This window comes from Neofelis nebulosa, chromosome 3, assembly GCF_028018385.1.
Source record: "Neofelis nebulosa isolate mNeoNeb1 chromosome 3, mNeoNeb1.pri, whole genome shotgun sequence".
In the NCBI taxonomy this organism is placed as follows: domain Eukaryota; kingdom Metazoa; phylum Chordata; class Mammalia; order Carnivora; family Felidae; genus Neofelis; species Neofelis nebulosa.
In genome coordinates, this window is record NC_080784.1 from 103,246,721 (window position 1) to 103,266,533 (window position 19,813).

At 37.3% G+C, this 19,813-nt stretch overlaps 1 long non-coding RNA gene across 3 annotated transcripts in view; it reads right to left on the reverse strand.

Moving 5' to 3' along the window:
- The window catches only part of LOC131507112 (uncharacterized), a 111,668-nt gene extending 109,989 nt beyond the window's left edge, over positions 1–1,679 (reverse strand). Inside the window, exon 1 of one of the 3 annotated variants that reach the window (XR_009259334.1) lies at positions 1,617–1,679. This is a non-coding gene — a long non-coding RNA (uncharacterized LOC131507112). The remainder of the gene's footprint in view (positions 1–1,616) is intronic. The other 2 variants (XR_009259336.1, XR_009259335.1) reach the window with 2 other exon arrangements.
- Between the last annotated feature and the right edge of the window lie 18,134 nt (positions 1,680–19,813).

A 19,813-nucleotide genomic window follows, 5' to 3' on the forward strand; every position in this document is an offset into this window, starting at 1 on the left:
GCAGTAAACTAATTTTTGTGATATTTTGTGATATTTTGTCCATGAGAAATAGGGGCAGAAATAGATGCTTTGGGGTTCCTTAACAGGACCTCTTTGATTCTTTCCTTTCTCGCCTCCACTTGTGTTTTCTTTGCCAAACCCCATTAAGCTAAAGTCCCCATCCAGGCCCAAATCACAGAGGGGACCCTGTGAGCCTACGATGGCTCTCCAATAGCCTCCTGTGTTGTTCTCCCTATTACATGGTATGAAATCCCCAAGGGTTGGTGCTCTCTAGGGCACTGTCTCCAGAAGGCCACTATTAAAATGTAGTTAAAAGCAGACTGGAATCCTGATTCAATTTTTTTTCTGCTATAAATAAGCTGAGGGGCAACTTTGATCCTCATCTACAGATGGATTGGAATCCATTTCTCTGATCCTGCAAGTACAAGTTGTGATTTCCAAAACAGGCATACGGCAGTATATGATTTGTGATATTTTCCCTTCTTTCTAAATTTCCATAACTGCAAATGTCCTATACTTCATATACTTTCATTTTACCAGAAAAAAAAGTAAACTAAAGAAAAATGAGAGTACATTAATTACAAGCTTTAGGGGAAAAAACATGGAAATATCTTTGGGCCTAGAATATTTTTCCCTAGATTAATTTTGGTGAGAAAATGTTCTTTATAGTAAACAATGTCGTAGTTAGTTCTAGTCTCCACCAGTTTTCTTAAATTTATTTTTTAAATTAAAGTTAGTTAACATATAGTATAATATTGGTGTCAGAAGTAGAACCCAGTGATTCATCACTTACATATAACACCCAGTGATCATCCCAGCAAGTGCCCTCCTTAATGCCCTTCACCCATTTAGCCCATCCCTCACCCACTTCTCCTCTAGCAATCCTCAGTTTGTTCTCTGTATTTAAAAGTCTCTTATGGGTTATCTCCCTCTCTGTTTTTATCTTATTTTTCCTTCTCTTCCCCTATGGTCATCTGCTTTGTTTCTTAAATTCCATATATGAGTGAAAGCATATGATATTAGTCTCCATCAGTTTTTAATCATCAGATTAAGAAAAATATTTTAAGAATTGTTATAGAATAATTATAGGAAAGAAAAGTCCAGGAAAAAGATCTACTGATATAATAAAGATGCCCCTCACTGTATATAATTGTACTAGATATTAAATCTTGACTGCCTTCAACATTCACACACACAGATACACACACGTGTACACACACATGCCCCCCACCCCCCGCCAGAGTCATGTAGAGGGCATTTCTGATTTCATCAGAAATTTCTAAATTACTATGTCCCTATGCTTGCTTGCAGGATTTCAGTTTCCCCTCAACATCTCCCACAATTAATTGAGAGCACCAATACAAAGGGTAGAGACTTCATATGTGTTTGTCTTAGATCTGCCACACGTTCCCACAGTGTCTACAGTTCAGAGGGCCACTGGAAGGAGTGCCATTGTAGCCCCTCATGAGAGAAACATCAAGGCCCATGCCAAGGGTGCTTCTCTAGTGCTCCCAAAGCTGACAATTCTGAAGGCAAAACAGCAATGGCAGCTCCACAAAGGAAGCAGTCTCTCTATAATTTGGTGTGCTTTGTCACTCAGTTTATCCAAAACATACCTCCTTTGCCCATTGGCTTTTTCTTCCTCAGTCCAAAGGTGTCAGAGGATAAGCATCACATCCACTCTATTACATATGCTCAAGTCTAGTTCTAGAAGCTAGACAGAGAACAGAAGCTATACCACCATTCCATCTTCCTCAATTCCTTTATTCTGCTTTGGCTCAAATCCCAGAAAACTTCTCCTGCCTTCCCCTCCACCTCCCAAATTCTCCTGCTCTTCTGTGGATGCAAAAACTACTTCTGGGGGTAGAGGCAGGTGGGTTAAAATGAGAGGATGTTATTTATGTTAGCAGTATACAAGTCCTGGGTCAATCAGTCAAATGTCCTATTGTAATTCATACACCCAAAGACACCCAACTTGTCTTCTAGTCAGTAAAATCATGTCACAGGCCATCTTAGGGTACAGGTTTTGAAACCAAGAATTGTGTACCATTTGCTAGCAACCCCCACTGAAATCCTCGTGCATGCTAGGAAAATCTAACAGATTGTTTCCAACTGATTCTTCTTTCATTTGTACGAAGAAGACTGGGTTTTCACAAGTTGATGAAAAATCACTCTGGGGACTGCTGCCTACCCAACTCTTAACTACTCAGCCTGTCGGGCCTCCTATTTAGACCCAATTAGTGGCATCTCAAGTTAATGCCAGACGACCTTCAAGTGCTACCCTAAACCGACCTCAAACTAAAGACAGACTTTGGAAGACAGCATCAACAAACTTGGAACAACTTCTGTGTAGCACAGCTGATATGACTAGGTTTCTGTAGCCACAATCCCCTAAAATATTTGGAGATTTTGAACTTACAGAACAAACAAACAAACAGAAATTCCTGACTCTTTTCCCATTTGGCATTTAAGTCAGATGAGCATGTTTTTTTTCTACTGTCCCCATTGACACCCCATCTGAGAAGTTCTTAAAGATGAGGGAGAAGAGAAAAAGGAATGGGATAAGAAGCAGATAAGGGGAATGGAGTGAAACAAAGGAATGTAGTGTAAGTGTGAAAAAGAAAGAGAAAGTGAGGAAAGCCTATAAGACAGATTCTCTTAATTTCATCACAGACAGGAAATACTGCTAGAATTGCTGATTCAAGTACTTTGGGACTATTTTAAAAACCAGTGCTTTGTTCCGAACACAGAACTCCAAGGAAGAATGTTTTCCTCTCTGTTTTTGCCACAGACATGACACTCAGGGAAAGCACACAGCTTTGTTTTCCCCCAATCACTCCACGACTAGACTTAAATTCTTCCATTAAGTGGGTCTTTTAAAATACAGCCTTGAATCTAGGAGTTAAGTGGAAAATATTCATTAGCAATCAAGAATCCTTTCCAGTTAGTGGTTAGCTCCTGGGGAGGAATTTCTCTTTTCATGGTCCTTCATCTTTGAAGGCAATCAAATGCATCGATGCAAAATAGGGTTATGAGACCATTTTACCTGGCTGTGATCCAAGAAGAGGTTTACTGGGCATTACTATATGAAAGAAAGTTGCTAAACTATAGTAAACACCCACAGATCTCTGGGACCAGGAATGAATCAGAAAGTTAAAAATAGTCCCCAAACCTGATCATTTCCTTTTCTGTGTCATCTACACAGGGGTGAATAGGTTAATATATTTCAGACAGTTAAAAACAGGACAGGATATGGAGTCCTTGAGAACTCCCTCCTACAGAGAAGCCAATTAGCCTCCAAACCTCAACTTTATCAACCCTGATACAGGTCATCATGATGTGGATTAGCAAGTAACAGGATAGAGTTATCTATCTATGAGATGGTGTACAGTTGTAAAGCCAGAAAACACTTGAGAGTTATAATAAGAATTAGACAATTAATCAGATTCCTTTCCACCTTGTGACTGATCAGCTTTTCTGATTAGTGTTGTAGAGATAGTCCTACATGGATACTTGCCCTTTTCAAAGTATGTTACCACTCCAGTAGCTAGAATCCTAGAATCATATAAATTAATGAGAATTAAAAACATTACACACTTGGTTGAAGGCATGGTATGGCTCTACTGTTTTGCTAATAAGACTTGAGGTCTTTTGGGAACCTGCTAACTCTCAAGGTTAGAGCATGGTGTGACCAACACTACCTAAGGTTCAAAGGAATTGATTCCATGTTGTCAATGCTATAGGCAAGTATTTCTGAGGGATGGCATTAGCGACTTCTTATATCTTAGTTCTATCTATATCAACTCAGGAGTAAAAGGCAACCCTCTCATTTCCTTCCCACAGTGAGGAGACCACTGAGAATGTTACCTGCTTTCTGGAACCTGACATCCATGATAAACTACTAGTTTTTTTCTGAAAGCCAGATACACACAGTGCTAGAAATATAAAAGTTTGTTCTTAGTCTATAGAAGAATGATTTATCCTGGGGGTCATGATCTGCTGCATTAGTCTGTGACACACTGCAAAATTTATATGAGACTTCTTCCTTTGATTGAATCAAACACATTTGTGAACTCTAATTTAGCAACATTTCCCTTGACCATATGGGCCTCAGACAGCAATCATGCTCCACAATTCTATGAAAAATATCACTCTGGTACTCCTACAAAGGCTTATTCTTTCTTTATTGAGTCAGCCTCAAGACTTCAGTTGTTCAGTTATGAGGTAAAACAAAATATCTCTGTTTGTTATTACCTTCAACTTAATTCTTCATTGCTCCCTTGACTGTGGCTTACTTGAGTATTCCCTGGGTTTTTTCCTTTTTTTGTCAGGGATTTTTATGGCACAGATAATATACCCATTATGTTAAAATCCAGCTTGCTTTGTTCACTTTATTTGTCAGACTATTAGGGCTGGAAAGCTTAAGGGCTTAATCAGGCAATTTTTCATTTTTCTATGTTGTAACAAATCTCCTTTAATTTATCAGACAATACTCATTATGTGATACATCCCTCTACCATAATTTTAAGACAGGAAGCCACAAATTATCTCATTTTACATAACTCTGAGCTCTGAGTCATTCAGAAGGGCTGATTAGAATCACAGAATCTAAATCTTAAAGGGAATAGGGAGGTCATCTCACTGACTTATCATGGGAATCACCTAGGTTGTTCTTTGTTTTTCTGTTTGTTTGTTTTTCTAAAATACAAGATTCCTTCTTTCTTCTCCCCACCCCCAGAAATGCTGATTTTCTAGGTCTGACTTGGAGTTCAGGAATGTATATTTAGAAGTTTCCCTAGTTGATTCAGAGGATTAGGTGTCAGGGATCCACTAATGCAGTTCCCTCTTCCTTCAAATGGAGAAATATCTACTTTAACATTTTTGATATATGAACATCCAGCTTTTGTAGGAATGGTGTAAGAAATGAGACCTTCTCTGTAGAGCTGTATTTATCACTTCACAGACTGTATAGTGCATTCATCAATGTCAATGTCTTTCTGCAAACATGTGTTAATGCTTAAGCTGAGTCCTGGTACTATTAACAGGAACTATCTGTGAAGGGCCCATGATAGGCAGGCATTGTACAAAACATTTTACAAATAATATAATTAATCTCCAAAACAGTCCTGCAAGGTGGATTTGTGTAATTGTCCCTATTTTAAGAAGAAGTTTAGGAGAGCTGGAATCTAAGCCCATACCTACTAGGAGCTCTGTAGCTCATGTTTTCAAGTGTTTCATGTGTACCATCCAGTTCCAAAATAATTATGTACATAAGTATATACTTTGCTTTTTTTAATTAAGAGAAGCTTTCTTTTTTTTTCTCAGGAAAATGCTTAATGTTTTCTGGCCATCTTAATTATGCAAAATTAATTACAACCAATAATTATTGACCACTTATGTCCCAGATACTTCATGTGTTAGATTAATTATAATACTGACAATCCCTTTGGGGATAGACTAGTAATGTCTAGAAGAGCCTTTACGATTTTAAATTTCCATTTCTTTACAGACCTTTTAAAAATAGGGTAGATTCTTACCTGTTGGGGAAGGTTTAAACATTGTACTACTAGAGAACAGACAGATTTCCCAAAGTCTCTAACAGTCCTCCAATTCTGTATGCAGGTTATATTTAGCTTTCTATTTCCTGTCAAATTAAAAGCTGTTTCCAGTGCATGCATGGATTGAACCAGATCTGGCTTTACCAGATCACAATGGTTCACTTTTCCTATGAGTTCAGTAAGTTCTATTTTTAAAATTTTTCTGAAGCCAGAAAAAAATCACCCCAAAATCTGAACAAACCCCAAGGTGCTATTTTCAAAAGGGAGTTGTTTTGTTTGTTTGTTTGTTTGTTTGTTGCCACAAGCAGGGGGCTACCTTTCAAGTGATTGGAATAAAACTTAGCTCAAGTTAAATTTGAGGTAGTCTCTTTTTTTCTTCCATTCAGACTAAGAACAATGTCTAGATAAACTAGAAATAATTCTTAACAATGCGAATAACTGTTTTAAACTTGAATCTTTAAATGTAATTGTAATTTTTAATTTAATTGTAATTTTTAAATTTACAATTTAAAAAATGTAATTTTTTAAAAAAGGTAAAGTCATGTGTATAAAGTCAGAGTAAAATCTAAGATAATGAAAACTAAACTTTCACTCTAAACTTTTCACTTCTTGAGTGTTCTTTAATATAAAAATGATTAAATTAGTAAACATTTCCTTACAGTCTGTGATGTGCCAAAAATCATGCTAGCCACTAGATAAATGGAGATGAATGAGACAAGGGCTCTAATCCTTCTTTTACATTACTAAATTAAACTGGATCACAGTTTGCCAATTTACCATCTTTTACCTACAAAAATAGCAATTTCATATGGTTCAACCTAATAGTTACTATATTGTATTGCACTGATTTATATTCAGAAGGATAAGCAGGCATTCCCATGAGGAGATAGAGTGGAAGATGATAGGAAGATTTCCTCATGCCAATACTATTGAGATAATATTGAAATCTGCAGCCCAGGAGAACCACTGAAGATTGCTACAGTATTCTGGCAAAGGGAGAGGGGTGGATAAAACAGTCTCCAATTGTGTTGTTAAAAAAGTAATATAATGTTGGTAGTAGTTTAAGCGATGAATGCAAGGAAGAGAAGCTGAATATCATGAGATTAGTTGTAAGTTTGTTCCATTAGTTCAGGTGAGAAATGTTAAGGACTTGAATCTGTTCTACAAAAATTATAGACGATATTTATGAAAATAACAAAATGTCTATGATGGTTAATTTTATGTGTCAACTTTACTGGGTCAGAAGGTGCCCAGATACATGGCCAAACATTCTGTGTGTGTCCAGTAGGGTGTTTCTTTATGAGATTAGCATTTCAATCAGTAGACTGAGGGAAAACAGATTGCCCTCCCTAGTATGGGTGAGCCTCATCCAATCCATTGAAGACTTAAATAAAACAAAAAGGCTAAGTAAGAGGGAATTGGTGACTGACTGAGCTGGGACATTGGTCTTTTCTGGCCTTTAGACTGGAACTTACACATTGGCTCTCCTGGGCCTCCAGCTTGTCAAATGTAGATGTTGGTACTTCTCAGCTTTCATAATTATATGACCCAATTCCTTATGATCAACCAGCCTGTCTGTCTGTCTATCTATCTATCTATCTATCTATCTATCTATCTATCTCCTATTGGTTATGTTTCTCTGGAGAGCTAATATTTTTTGCACTGGTTCTAGAAACATAGAATGTTAAGGATGTGTTTCCTGAATTGTTTCTGGGGTTTCTGGGATCGTTTATCCATTCTGATTAGATTTAAAGATGCTACTGGCTCTATTTCCAGTAATAAAGAAAGCACTGATATTCCATGGTGTGGTCTGGAATAGAGATTTATAAGAAGACTCTGATGAAGCTGGGGACATTAAGTATCTAAATTCTGATGAGTTTTGTCAGTGGAAGAGGCCTCCCCACTCCCAGTGGAAATAGTCTCTACCCCTGTCTGAGAGGGTAGACTTGAATGAAGGGGAGGCTGGGTCCCCTAAAGAAGGACACTGGTACTCTACCAAAAATATTATACTGCATTGCCTGTGGAAACTCTAATGGCCTCTCTTGAGGCAACTGCTGTATGAGACAATGCTGATCCTCCCCAGGACTACCTCTACCACCCATCCTTGCTTCCAGACCTATACCAGAAAGTCCCTAAAGGTAAGGTACAAAGTGTGATCCATGAGGAAATATGCTACACTTTAAAACAACTACTTGAGTTTTCTAATTTATACAGACAGATATTCAGAACACATGTATTAGAATGAATATTAAGAGTGTGGGATAATGGTGGAAGGAACATAAAGTTTAATCAGGCCAAATTTATTCATATTGGTTCACTAAACAGGGATTCTACATTTAACACTGCAATTTAGGGAGCTAGAAAGGGTTCTAACAGGTTGGTTGGTTGGTTGGCTAAAACATGGATCAAAAAGTGGCCCACAGCAAACAAGTTGGAAATATCAGAACTCCCTTGGTTTAATGTAGAGGAAGGGATTCAAAGGCTTAAAGAGATTGAAATGTTAGAGTGGATTTGTCATTTAGATGACACACTGGGAAGATACAGAAGACATACTTTTCATGATGATTGTGTGAAATAAATGACTAACTATGATGGGAGTTCCAGCATCCTTAAGAGCTATGTGATCACTCTTCTCTCTAGGCCAGACCTTACAGTGGGACTATAGTTACTGAATCAAGAAACCTAAATGCAATGAGACTAACTAGATCCTGGGGTGGCAGGAACCAAGTAGCAGCACTCAATCACCAAAGGTAAGGTGGGTGTGGTTGCCATAATAGACAGCAGAGTCAGAACAGCAATCAAACAGTCTCATTAGCATAGACTTATGAAGGTGGCTAGTTAGTTGACCTTGGTGTTCCAGAAGTAAAATACACAGAAAGCCTATTAAATTCTTCCATGATCTGTATAAGCAGAGAAGTTCTAGGTCAAGTGAACAAAGTCTAGCTTGAATTATAAAAACAGAGAGTCATAGCCCCTCAATTAGTTTCTAGACTTGAGGCAGTTTACTTACCAAAACTCCTTACATGAAGGGCAGGCTGGGTCCCCTAAGGAAAAACCCTGGTACATTACCAAAAATTTATACTGTCAGTCTTCCTCCCCACCCTCCCCAAAGGGATTTATGGCCTTTTACCAGAGTAACTGTGCATGGGGGAACAGGAAATAATCAGACCTTTCAGGGACTACATATATTGGCTCTGAACTGATAACAATTCTAAATAAGACCCCAAACATCATTTTTGTTCAGTCAGAGTAGGAGCTTATAGAGGCTAGGTGATTGATGAAGTTTTAGCTCAGGTCTGTCTCACAGTGGGACCATTGGGTCCCCAAATGCATCCTGTGGTTATTTTCCCAGTTCCAGAATTCATATTTTGGGTTGATATTCTCAGCAGTTGCCAGAATCCCCATACTGGTTTTTGACCTATGGAGTGAGGGCTAGTATTGTGGGAAAGGACCAGTGGAAACCACTAGAACTGTCTTTACCTAGAAAAATATAAACTTAAAGCAATACTACATTGAGTACTAACTTGCAGAGACTAGTGCCATCAAGGACTGGAGAGATGGTGATGATTCCCAATACATCACCATTCAACTAGCCTATCTAGCTCTTTAGAAGCAGATAGATCTTGGAAGATGACATAGGATTATCCTAAATTTAACCAGGTGGTGACTCCAGCTGAAGGTTCTGTACCAGATTTGGTTTCATTGCTTGAACAAATTAACACATCCTCTGGTACTCAGTATGCAGCTATTGATCTAGCAAATGCCTTTTTTCTCTAGCCCTGTCAATAAGGACCACCTTGTTTTCAGCTGGCAAGGCCAGCAATATACCTTCACTGTCTTACCTAAGGGGTATATTAACTCTCCAACCCTATGTCATAATTCAGTTTTCAGGGATCTTGATCACGTTTCACTTATACAAGATATCACACAGGTCCAATACATTGATGGCATTAGGCTGATTGGACCTAGTGAGTAAGAAGTAGAAATTACTCTAGATTTAGTAAAATATTTGCATGCTAGAGTGTGAGAAATAAATATGACAAAAGTTTAGAGGCCTCAGTGAAATTTCTAGGGGTCCAGTGGTGTGGGGCATGTTGAGATATCACTTCTAAGTGAAGGATGGATCTAGGTCCTCCTACAACCAAAAAAGAGGCACAATGCCTAATGGACCTCTTTGGATTTTGGAGGAAACATATCACTCATTTGGATTTGTTCCTCTGGCCCATTTATCAGGTTACCACAAAAGCCACTAGTTTTGTGTGGGACTCAAAACAGAAGGCTCTGAAATAGGTCTAGGCTGCTATGCAAGCCTGCTCTGCCACTTGGATCATAAGGTTCAGTAGATCTAATGGTGCCTGAAGTGTCAGTGGTAGACAGGGATGCTGTTTGGAGCCTTTGGAAGATCCCTATAGGTGACTTACAGTGATTTTGGAGCAGAATCCTGCAGTCCTCTGCAGATAGCGACTTCTCTTCTGAGAAATAGCTCTTGGACTGCCTGCTACTGAGGCTTCATAGAAACTGAATGCTTAACCATGGACCACTGACCCATGTAACATGAGCTGCCTCTCATGAACTGGTATTATCTGACCCACCAAACCAGAGAGTTCGACATGAACAGCAGAATTCCTTCATCAGATGGAAGTGGTATATATGTGATCAAGTCTGATCTGGCCCTGAAGGCACAAGTTATATGAAGAAGTACCCAAATGCCCATAGTTTCCACTCCTGCTACACTGCTGTTTCTCTCCCAGCTTGCACCTATGGCCTCATGAGGAATTCTCCATGATCACTTTATTAAGCACTTTATATTCATGAACTCACAATGACCTTGAGGTGGGTATCATTATTTCCATTTTCATTTTCATTTCCATTTCGAGGAAGCTGAAGCACAGAATGGGCAATACCTTGCCCAGGATCATTTGGCTGGAGTTAGGCTATGATGCCAAACAGTCTAACACCAACGTCTCCCTTTGACAAACATGCCATACAATATTTTCTAAAATCCCACGGGGCAAATGTTGCAGATCTCTCTTTTTAGCCTTGCCATTATTTTTAGCAAATTTCTGTTTCACCTTGGGGCGCCTGGGTGGCTCAGTCGGTTAAGCGGCTGACTTCAGCTCAGGTCATGATCTCGCAGTCCGTGAGTTCAAGCCCCGCGTCGGGCTCTGTGCTGACAGCTCAGAGCCTGGAGCCTGTTTCAGATTCTGTGTCTCCCTCTCTCTGACCCTCCCCCGTTCAGGCTCTGTCTCTCTCTGTCTCAAAAATAAAAATAAACGTTGAAAAAACAATTAAAAAAAAATTTCTGTTTCACCTTACTAGAAAGGGATGATGGTATGACAAAGAGTGAGGAGAGGAAGCAAGCTATATATCCAAAAGATACTTCAGTTAAATGGTATTTAGTCAAGTTAAATTATTCTAAAAATTATCAATAACAGAGAAAGTGACTTAGGTCTTTTCCTGTTGTAGACACAGGATTTTTAGAAGGAGTACTATTTATTTTTCACCCCAAAACCCAACGGACTTAAAAAAAGTGTTGGAAAGTATAGGATATACTATACTATACACTATAGTAACTATAGTGAACACTGTATTGTATACTTGAAAGTTGCTAAGACAGTAGATCTTCAGTGTTCTCACCACTTACATACATACACACACACAGTAACTATCTGAGGTGATGGATGTGTTAACTAACCTTACTGTGGTTAATAATTTTGCAATATATATGTATGTCAAATCATCATGTTGTACACTTTATATTTATACAATGTTATATCAATCATATTACAACAAAGCTGGGAAAAATTTAAAACTGACATAAGAAAACAGCATTTATACTGTCCTTAAAGTGATCAGAACAATAGTTCCTCAAGTAATTAGACAGAAATTTCTCCATTTATTTTCAAAAGACTGTACCATCTGTTATCATAAAAGCCCAAGTAATATTAGAGATAGTTTGGTGGACTTTCCTCAGAGATACAAATAGTATCTAGTTTCTTTTCTGAAAACTGTTTCCTTACTGGCTACTCAGTACAAGAAAAGAAGTAATAAATATCAGAGCAGAAATTAGTCAAATATGAAAGAGACAAACTATATAGATAAAATCAATGAAACCAAGAGCTGATTCTGTAAAAAAAAATCAATAAAATTTATAAACCTCTAACTATAATGATTAAGACAAGAAAGGGTATTCAAGCTACCAAAATCAGGAATGAAAAAGGAGATACCAATACAGATCCTACAGATATTAAAAGGATAATTAGAAAATGTTACAAATAACTTTATGCCAACAAGTGACAACCAGATGAAATGGATAAACTATTTTAAAGACAGAAATTATTAAAATTACCTTGTAAGAAGAAATAGGAAACTTAACAGTCTTATATCTACTAAAGAGATTGAATTCATAATTATAAACCTTCCAATAAAAAATATTTAGCCCCAATTTTTCCTTTTTTAAAAATAATTTGTTAAATGTTTATTTATTTTTGATATATAGAGAGAGACAGAGTGTGAAAGAGTAAGGGACAGAGAGGGAGACACAGAATCTGAAGTAGGCTCCAGGCTCCTAGCTGTCAGCACAGAGCCTGATGTGGGGCTCGAACCCACAAACCACGAGATCATGACCTGAGCTGAAGTCAGACACTTAACTGACAGAGCCACCCAGGTGCCTCAGGTCCAATTTTTTCACTGGAGAATTCTATAAAACATTTAATAGAATCTCTTTCAGAAAATTAAGGATAAGGGAACACTTCCAAACTCATTTTACAAGGCCAGTATTACTGATACCAATACCAGTCAGACATCACAAGAAAAGAAAAATTATAGATCAATATCTATCATGAACATAAATGCAAAAACCCTGAACAAAATATTAGCAAATCAAATCTAGTAATAATATAAAAACAAAAATACATTATGAATAAGTGAGTTTTATCCTATGAATGCAAGGTTGGCTTAACATTCAAAAATTAATAAATGACTAAAGTAATAAATCATATAATCATTCCAACAGATACAGGAAAAGCACGACAAAATTCAATACCCATTCATGAAAACAACCCAGATAACTCAGAAATAGATGAGAACATCCTCATGTTGATAAAAGGCATGTATGAAAAACTTACATCTAATATCATACTTGATGATAGAAGACTGAATACCTTCTCCCTAAGATCTGAAACAAGGCAAGGATGTCCACCTTTACCACTTCTTTTCATATTTTAACAGGTTCTTAAAGACCTAAGTGTTTCCCAAACTTCATTCATTTCCCAGCTATCTTAAAAATTTGTGTCATTGCTTCATAACTCCTGTACAACCACATTTTGGGAAAGGCTGAAATAGAAAAATAAAACAGAATTTCAGGAGCAAGGAGTTGCTTGAGGAAAGGGGTTATCTAAACACACATGTGTGCATAAGATCAATAGCCATTTATATACTGGATAATTAGTTTGATCTAGCCTACATTTCCTAGAAAATGGAGGGTGAGAAAAAGTTTCTATGTAAAGACTATTTGGAGGTACAATATTAGGGCAGAACGAGTTAGGGGAAAAGATAATATGAGGCATGGAAAGAGAGAAAGCAAATACAAGCTATTGTATTAACAAGCTGACCAGTTTCACAAGAAAACACAGATGACTGCTCAGTCACATAGGACATATTTCAAACAGGCTCTTTGGAATCATAGTGCTTTCAAACAATCCATTGAGGAGAGGAATTATCAGCCAACCACTTTCCATCTTCTATGCCTCAACAGTCAAAGTTTGGCACATACATAATACATTAACTCCTCTGAACTTCTTGTCCTGTCCCACTTGTTCAGGCAGGTGCTGCTGGAAAAGTCAGATACTACGCCTTACACTTAGATGCTTCATTTGAGACCAGAGTAAGAGGAGGAGCCAGATTCTCAGTAGGTTTGGTCAGATCACATCTGTGTCCTCAAAAGGCACAACAGAGACCATATTGGAGCCCAGCAATCACCCTGAGGAAGTGGTGACAGCAGGTGGTGTTAGGCAATGACTTCCCAAGTGACTGTAATGGTGGCCAGAGCACTCTAGTGACCAACCAGCAAAAACCCAGAGGGCAGCTGGGCCTGAGTAAATCTGGAGAGGTGCATAAATCAGGTCTGATGCAGTTTCCAAAGGAGTAATTGCTGTGGGTAATCTGCCGACAGTTTGAAATACCCATCTAACATTTGGCCCATGTTTTTAAAAATCTTTTGGGATAATTTTCTCAAAAATGTTTCATATGCTATTTATTGGCAATACACAAAAAGGTGCTGAGTTTTCTCAAATATTTCATGGAGTAGACTTTAACTGAACATCAATTCATTATCTATGGCAGAAGTCTGAAATGTTTTTTTCTACTAAGATGCATACCCAGATGATATACCAGGGCATCATATATTCCCATGGACTTCCCTGAGATGGGGTTTAACCCCTGGTGTACTCGAAATAACCTGTTCCTTCTCTCCCTCTCTCTCTTTCTCTTACTCAAGAGAATGTCTACTAGAGAGCCACATAGGGATAACTGCATACACACACACACACACACACACACACACACACGCACGCACGCACACACACACACACACACATGAAATGAGTTCTATTATTGTTAAGAGAGTGAAGTACAGTGCTTAAGCATTTGAGCTCTGGAGTTCTTAAACAACCCAACTTCTACTTTCTAATGATTTTAACTTGGACAAATATCTTCAACCCTTCTGCTTCATTTTACCTTATCCATAAAACACAGTAATGACACCTACCAAATTTGGTTGTGTGAGAAATATACTAAACATTCAATAATTGTTAGTTATTAGCAGTAGCTAATTACTTGTGATGATTATTTTAAAACTATTATTCGTAACAAATGAGTTCATTTACCTGGGTGCCATTGGTATTCAATTCAATTCAATGAATATAAACCATGTTCTATGAGACAGGTAGAAACTGTGTGTTTTGAATTTGCTACAAGTTTTTTCTTTGATAAAACTAAAAATCTAAGTCATGTGTACAGTTCAAGTACCAACCTCAATAAGGTATATTATTCTATTTCTGTAAGTTAGATCTATATAGTAATTGTTACTAAGAGCTGGAAGATTCTGGGTTCTTTACTGAAAAGTTTATTCTGGAGTTTTCAATTCGTTTTATTCTCAGTAGGAGGGTAGGTTAAAAATTGGAAAATATCAGAACTTGTGTCTTAGAACCATTGATGGAAATGAACTCATGTACACAGGTAGGTGGGAGAGCTGTACAACGAGGTAAGACAGTGTGGGCTCAAACAACAAGTTCTTTCAGTGGGTGTTTGTCTTTTTCATGTGCAATTTTCTTCCCAGGCATGAGTTGTCTGTTGTACTTAAACAGATATCGTTTAGTAACCGTTACCACTTTGGGTACCTAATCACATATCTGTTAGAAACAGCTTCATCCTTTGAGCATCCCAGGACAGAAATCTTGGTCTGGTCTTTGTTTCATCCGCCTTTAGCTTCTGCATTGTTTGCCATTATATTCTCCACTTGTTTCCTCTAATTTACCCAGGGCCTCATTCTGTGCATAACCAGTTTTTGTTTCCAAAATATATTTAAGTTACCATCTTATGTATCTATCTCCTCCTCCAGGAGATGAACATCTACTCCAGGGCAGCATTATCTTTACCTGCCTTCCCGCAGAATTTAGCACCTAAGTGTCTGGAGCAGCATGTTCTCAGTGTTTATTAATTGGGCATTGTCTTCTGTTCCTTTGCCTTCTCTCACAAGCTGCTCAGACTTCCCCATCTGAGGACCACCTGCCATGGAGCTCCCAGGACCCTTGAGCTGAACCCATGGCCATTCTGCAACAAGAATGTCATTTCTTGGAAATCAGGTTTTATCATATTTGTTTGATATAAAATAATGTTTTCAATTACTTAAAGGCTAAATTATCTTTACCACAAAATCTTCAAGTAAAATTAATGCTCATGAACAGTTTGGTGTGTGAATGTGAGGGGGTAGTATATACCCCAGTTTGAAAAGCACACTTTTATTTTGTCCAGCATGCATCTATCAGGTGAGTGTTTCTCAGACACATTCTAATCATGTCTCATCTCTTTTTCTGGCTTCTATGCGCCCACTGTCTCATTTTTCCTCCCCAGGTGAACACATCACTTTAACCAGCTTATTTGCTCACTATCTGTCCCTTAGGTCATGCTCAATTTTATTTCTAGACCTTTGAACTAATTCTCTAAAATGCTATATCTTCTTTATTCTGTTTTTCTTAGCCCTTCAAGAACCAACTCATATATCTTCTCTAAGAAAACTACAGCAGCTCAGGTGGTTTTACCTTCTCTAACATCCTTGGTAAAAACACTTTATTACAATTATTGTTTATTACAACCATTGTTTCAAGCATTTCCTTTATTTTTTCAGCAACTTTTAAGGGAAGGAATCAGGGTTGACTTGTCTTTGTATCTCTCACATGGTGCAGAGTAGATACTAGAAAAATCAAGGAATATCAGCACTGTTCTAGACTTCTGCGGCCATTGAGTCTAATTTTGTATAGTAGTAATACACTCATTTATTTACCAAACATAAATTTTTCCTAGCTTTATTGAAGATCTAATTGGCAAATAAAAATTGTGTATATTCAAGGTGCATAATGTGATGTTTTGACATATGAATAAATTGTGAAATGATTACTACAATCAAGCTAATTAACATATCTCACTTCACATAGTTGCAATCATTTACCGATATGAATTGAGGGTTTATTTTGTATAAGGCAATATGAGTAAAATTTTTCACATTAATATATTTGAAGAGGTTGAAGAAGTTCTTCAACCTGAATATCTGTCATAAAAGCTTAGTTCTTCACAAGAAGATTTATATTAGTTTTGGACAGCTGTGAAAGTTCTTTTTTATGATGATATAAAGTATGTTTTTCTGATCTTAATTCTGTTTCTGGAACAATTTAGAATAAATCTAATATTTCTTCCATATAACAATCCTTTGGTGTTCATCTCATTTAAATTTTTAAAAATTCTATCCCCAATTCTATCCCCAGCTGATATTAAAATCTTCATCTTCTGTTCCTCCTTCACTGTTCATCTTCTACTTTAACTCCAAGGTTTATAGATCCTTCCTCCTCTAGGCTGTCTTCTTCCAAAGACACCTGAGTTTGCCACAGTCCTTTATGGATATGGAAGTATCACCGGAATATTACCAATACAAGTAGCTGTTGATTAATCAGGGTACTTTAACATTTTAGCCAGTATCTCAAATGACACACAGGTATGTCTTTTTTTTTTGGGGGGGGGGGAGGGTCTACATCACCAGTCCAGTCTTAGCTGTCTTCTCAAAGTCAAGCTTGTTGACAAGAATCAAATCACAAACTATTCTTTTATTCAAAAAAAAATGACTAGCAAAAATGCATTGCAGTTCCTCTTTGGAACACAAGGAAATCAAAATGTAGTAAAACCCACTGTATTCCTTGCACAGTACCAAGTGCTAGGTGTATGGTATTGAAAAGAGATGGCTCCTGCTATCAAAGAGCTTTCAAATTAATACAATTGTTATAAAACAAACAAGATAAGGAAATGGAGTAAAAATGGTGGGTCTTACTCAGATAGGGTAGTAAGGTAAGGTTTCTCTCTGGTACTGACATCAAGCTGAGATCTAAAGAAAAAAAAGAGGTTGCCATACCAAACAAGGAAGACAGTCTTCTAGGAAGAGGAAACCAATTCTGCAACAATATTAGGGAGAATAACCTAGGTTGTTTTAAAACCAGAGGCCAGAGGGCCAGGGCAAGAGTAGAAAATATTTTAAAAATATTCTGGCTGCTAGAAACCAAGCCAGGAGGAAATTGTAGTGGTTCAGGAAAAAAGATGATAATGAGTAACTTGGACCTGGGTGGCTGTAGTAGAGCTGAAGATAAGTTGATAAATTTGAGATATATTATGGAGATGCTAACAAAAGTTTGCTGATATACCATCTATCAAAAAATATGCATCTATTCATGAATTCTCACAAACCAAAGAGAGGTATTTTCATGCAAACCATAGGCACATCAAATATATAAGATTTTTTGTTGTCTTTTAAAATTCAAAAGAAACCCAACATGTAGCAGAGTTTCTGTTTGCACTGATAGGAGGTAGCTGTTCATATTTCAGATGTGAAACATCTGGCACCGTGTATTCTGAAAACATGAATTAAAAAGAAGGGTAATCTAAAACAGTCACTGGGGCTATGCTCTCTGCTCCCTGGAATGGAACAGTGGATCCCAGGCTCATTCTGGGTTCACATTATAAAACATTAGTTTGATTCAGCCTTAGATTTGTGAGTTGATATTCCAGGAAAACAGATTTCTGCTCATTATATGAAAGAACTTTCCCATAATTGCCCTTTGAATATATAAGCTTCAGGATTAATTATCTGTCAGACTTCCTGTCTTCTCCACTTTTTACTGAGTGGTCATTTAACTCACCTAGGGATATCAAGAGAATGACTTGCTTTGCTTTTAGGGGCTTGAAAAATTAAAGCTGAACTTACTGGATGTCAGGAATGAAATTAGCACAACATCCTAGAAGCTGATAACTTAAAAAATGTTTGGATGATAAAGATCCTAAGAGGAATGTTAAGACAACTGAGTTCTATTGCTAACAGAGATTAACTTTGTTTTTTTGGACAAGATTCTTGATTATTCTGAGACTTGGTTTACCTAAATGTTAAATAGTTATAAAAATCAATGGTTTTCTCTTCCCCCGCTTCTTAGTAGCAAATTACAATCTGAAAAATCCCCAAAACTGAAAAGGAAAAGTGAGAGAAAGTACCTAATAGTCAAAAGAGGAAAGAGGGAATTATTGAAGCAACTGGCAACATTAAGCAATCATGACTCAATGAGCAGAGAAAATCAATGAGTCAAAAATGAACACTTTTTTTTTTTTTTTACCTGAATAGACCTTCTCTGGTCTGGGAGCCTTACTTTTTCACTAATTTCTAATCTGAAAGGCTGTTGGATACATCACACTCCGAGGGTGCAGATGTCACCAAGACACTGTGACCCCATCTTCATCTTGCCTATTGATCTATGTCCTGAGGTGCATTCAGAAGAGGGTGAGAGCTTGGTGTTTATCCTTGAAAGGTGGCCTTTGGATTGATTTCATGAGTAGTTTTTCTAAAGATCCCAAAGTGGCAGACCTGTTAGTGTTATTGAAGATATCTCTCTTTCTAAGTATCTTAACCTCTCTATACCTCAGTGTTTTCATCTGTTAAACAAGAATAAGGATGGCACCTACCTTATTACAGTTGTTGTAATGTCAAGTGATAAGGAAGCTTAAATGACAAGATTTAAAAACCTCTTGAAATATGTTTTATATTAGTGACATATTATTGATAATGTTAGTGACAATAAATATTAGGCATTAATAATTTTACATTCTTATCCATAGTCACAGCAACTTCCATGTGAATGTTCCGAGTTCCCAGTTACTGCTCAGCCATTGTTACCAAACTTCATACTGTCATAGACTCCTGTGGTCTGTCTCCAAAGTACTTAGTCCACAGCTGTAACCCTTGTTTACTGAGTTCAACAGGTCTAATACAGCCTATTCCCAACAATTCTGCCCAAGCCATGTCCCCTCCTCTCTCTCCTCATTCACACCCCTCCTCTGCAGAGATGCGCAACTGACACACAAGAATCCTATATCTATGGCTTTGTTCATGCTGTTTCCCAAACCTGGAATGCCCTTTTATTTGCACGGACAAATCCTATGCATTCTTCAAGGCCTTCAATTCCATCTCTCTTACAACTTTATCTTCATGACCTAAAACATATCTCTATATCAGTTTAGTACTTAATTATAGCATCCTTATTTGTGTTTTCATAATAACTACTTAATGACTTATCCCATGTGCTAGACCCCATACAAGGTCAAAGTACAATTAATGCCTTCTGAAAACTATTATCTCCATTTTGCAGATGAGTTAAGTAAGAGAGAGTTTAAGTAATTTTCCTCAGGAGATGGAGCTTGAAGGTCATTACTTTCAAAGTGGCAGTTACACAGTTTTTCCTGCATTTAATTACAGACTGTATGCACTCCTTTTATCTGTCAGCAATGTAACAAAAACAGTCTGGTCTTGTTTAATTTCTTATGTGGAATTTTTATAATGAAAAGTCACAAACTGTCATTCTATGGCCAAATCTGGCCACCAAGGTTGTTTTATTTGACTCATACAGTAACACATATATTTTTAAAGCAGACATTTTAAAACAGATGATTTT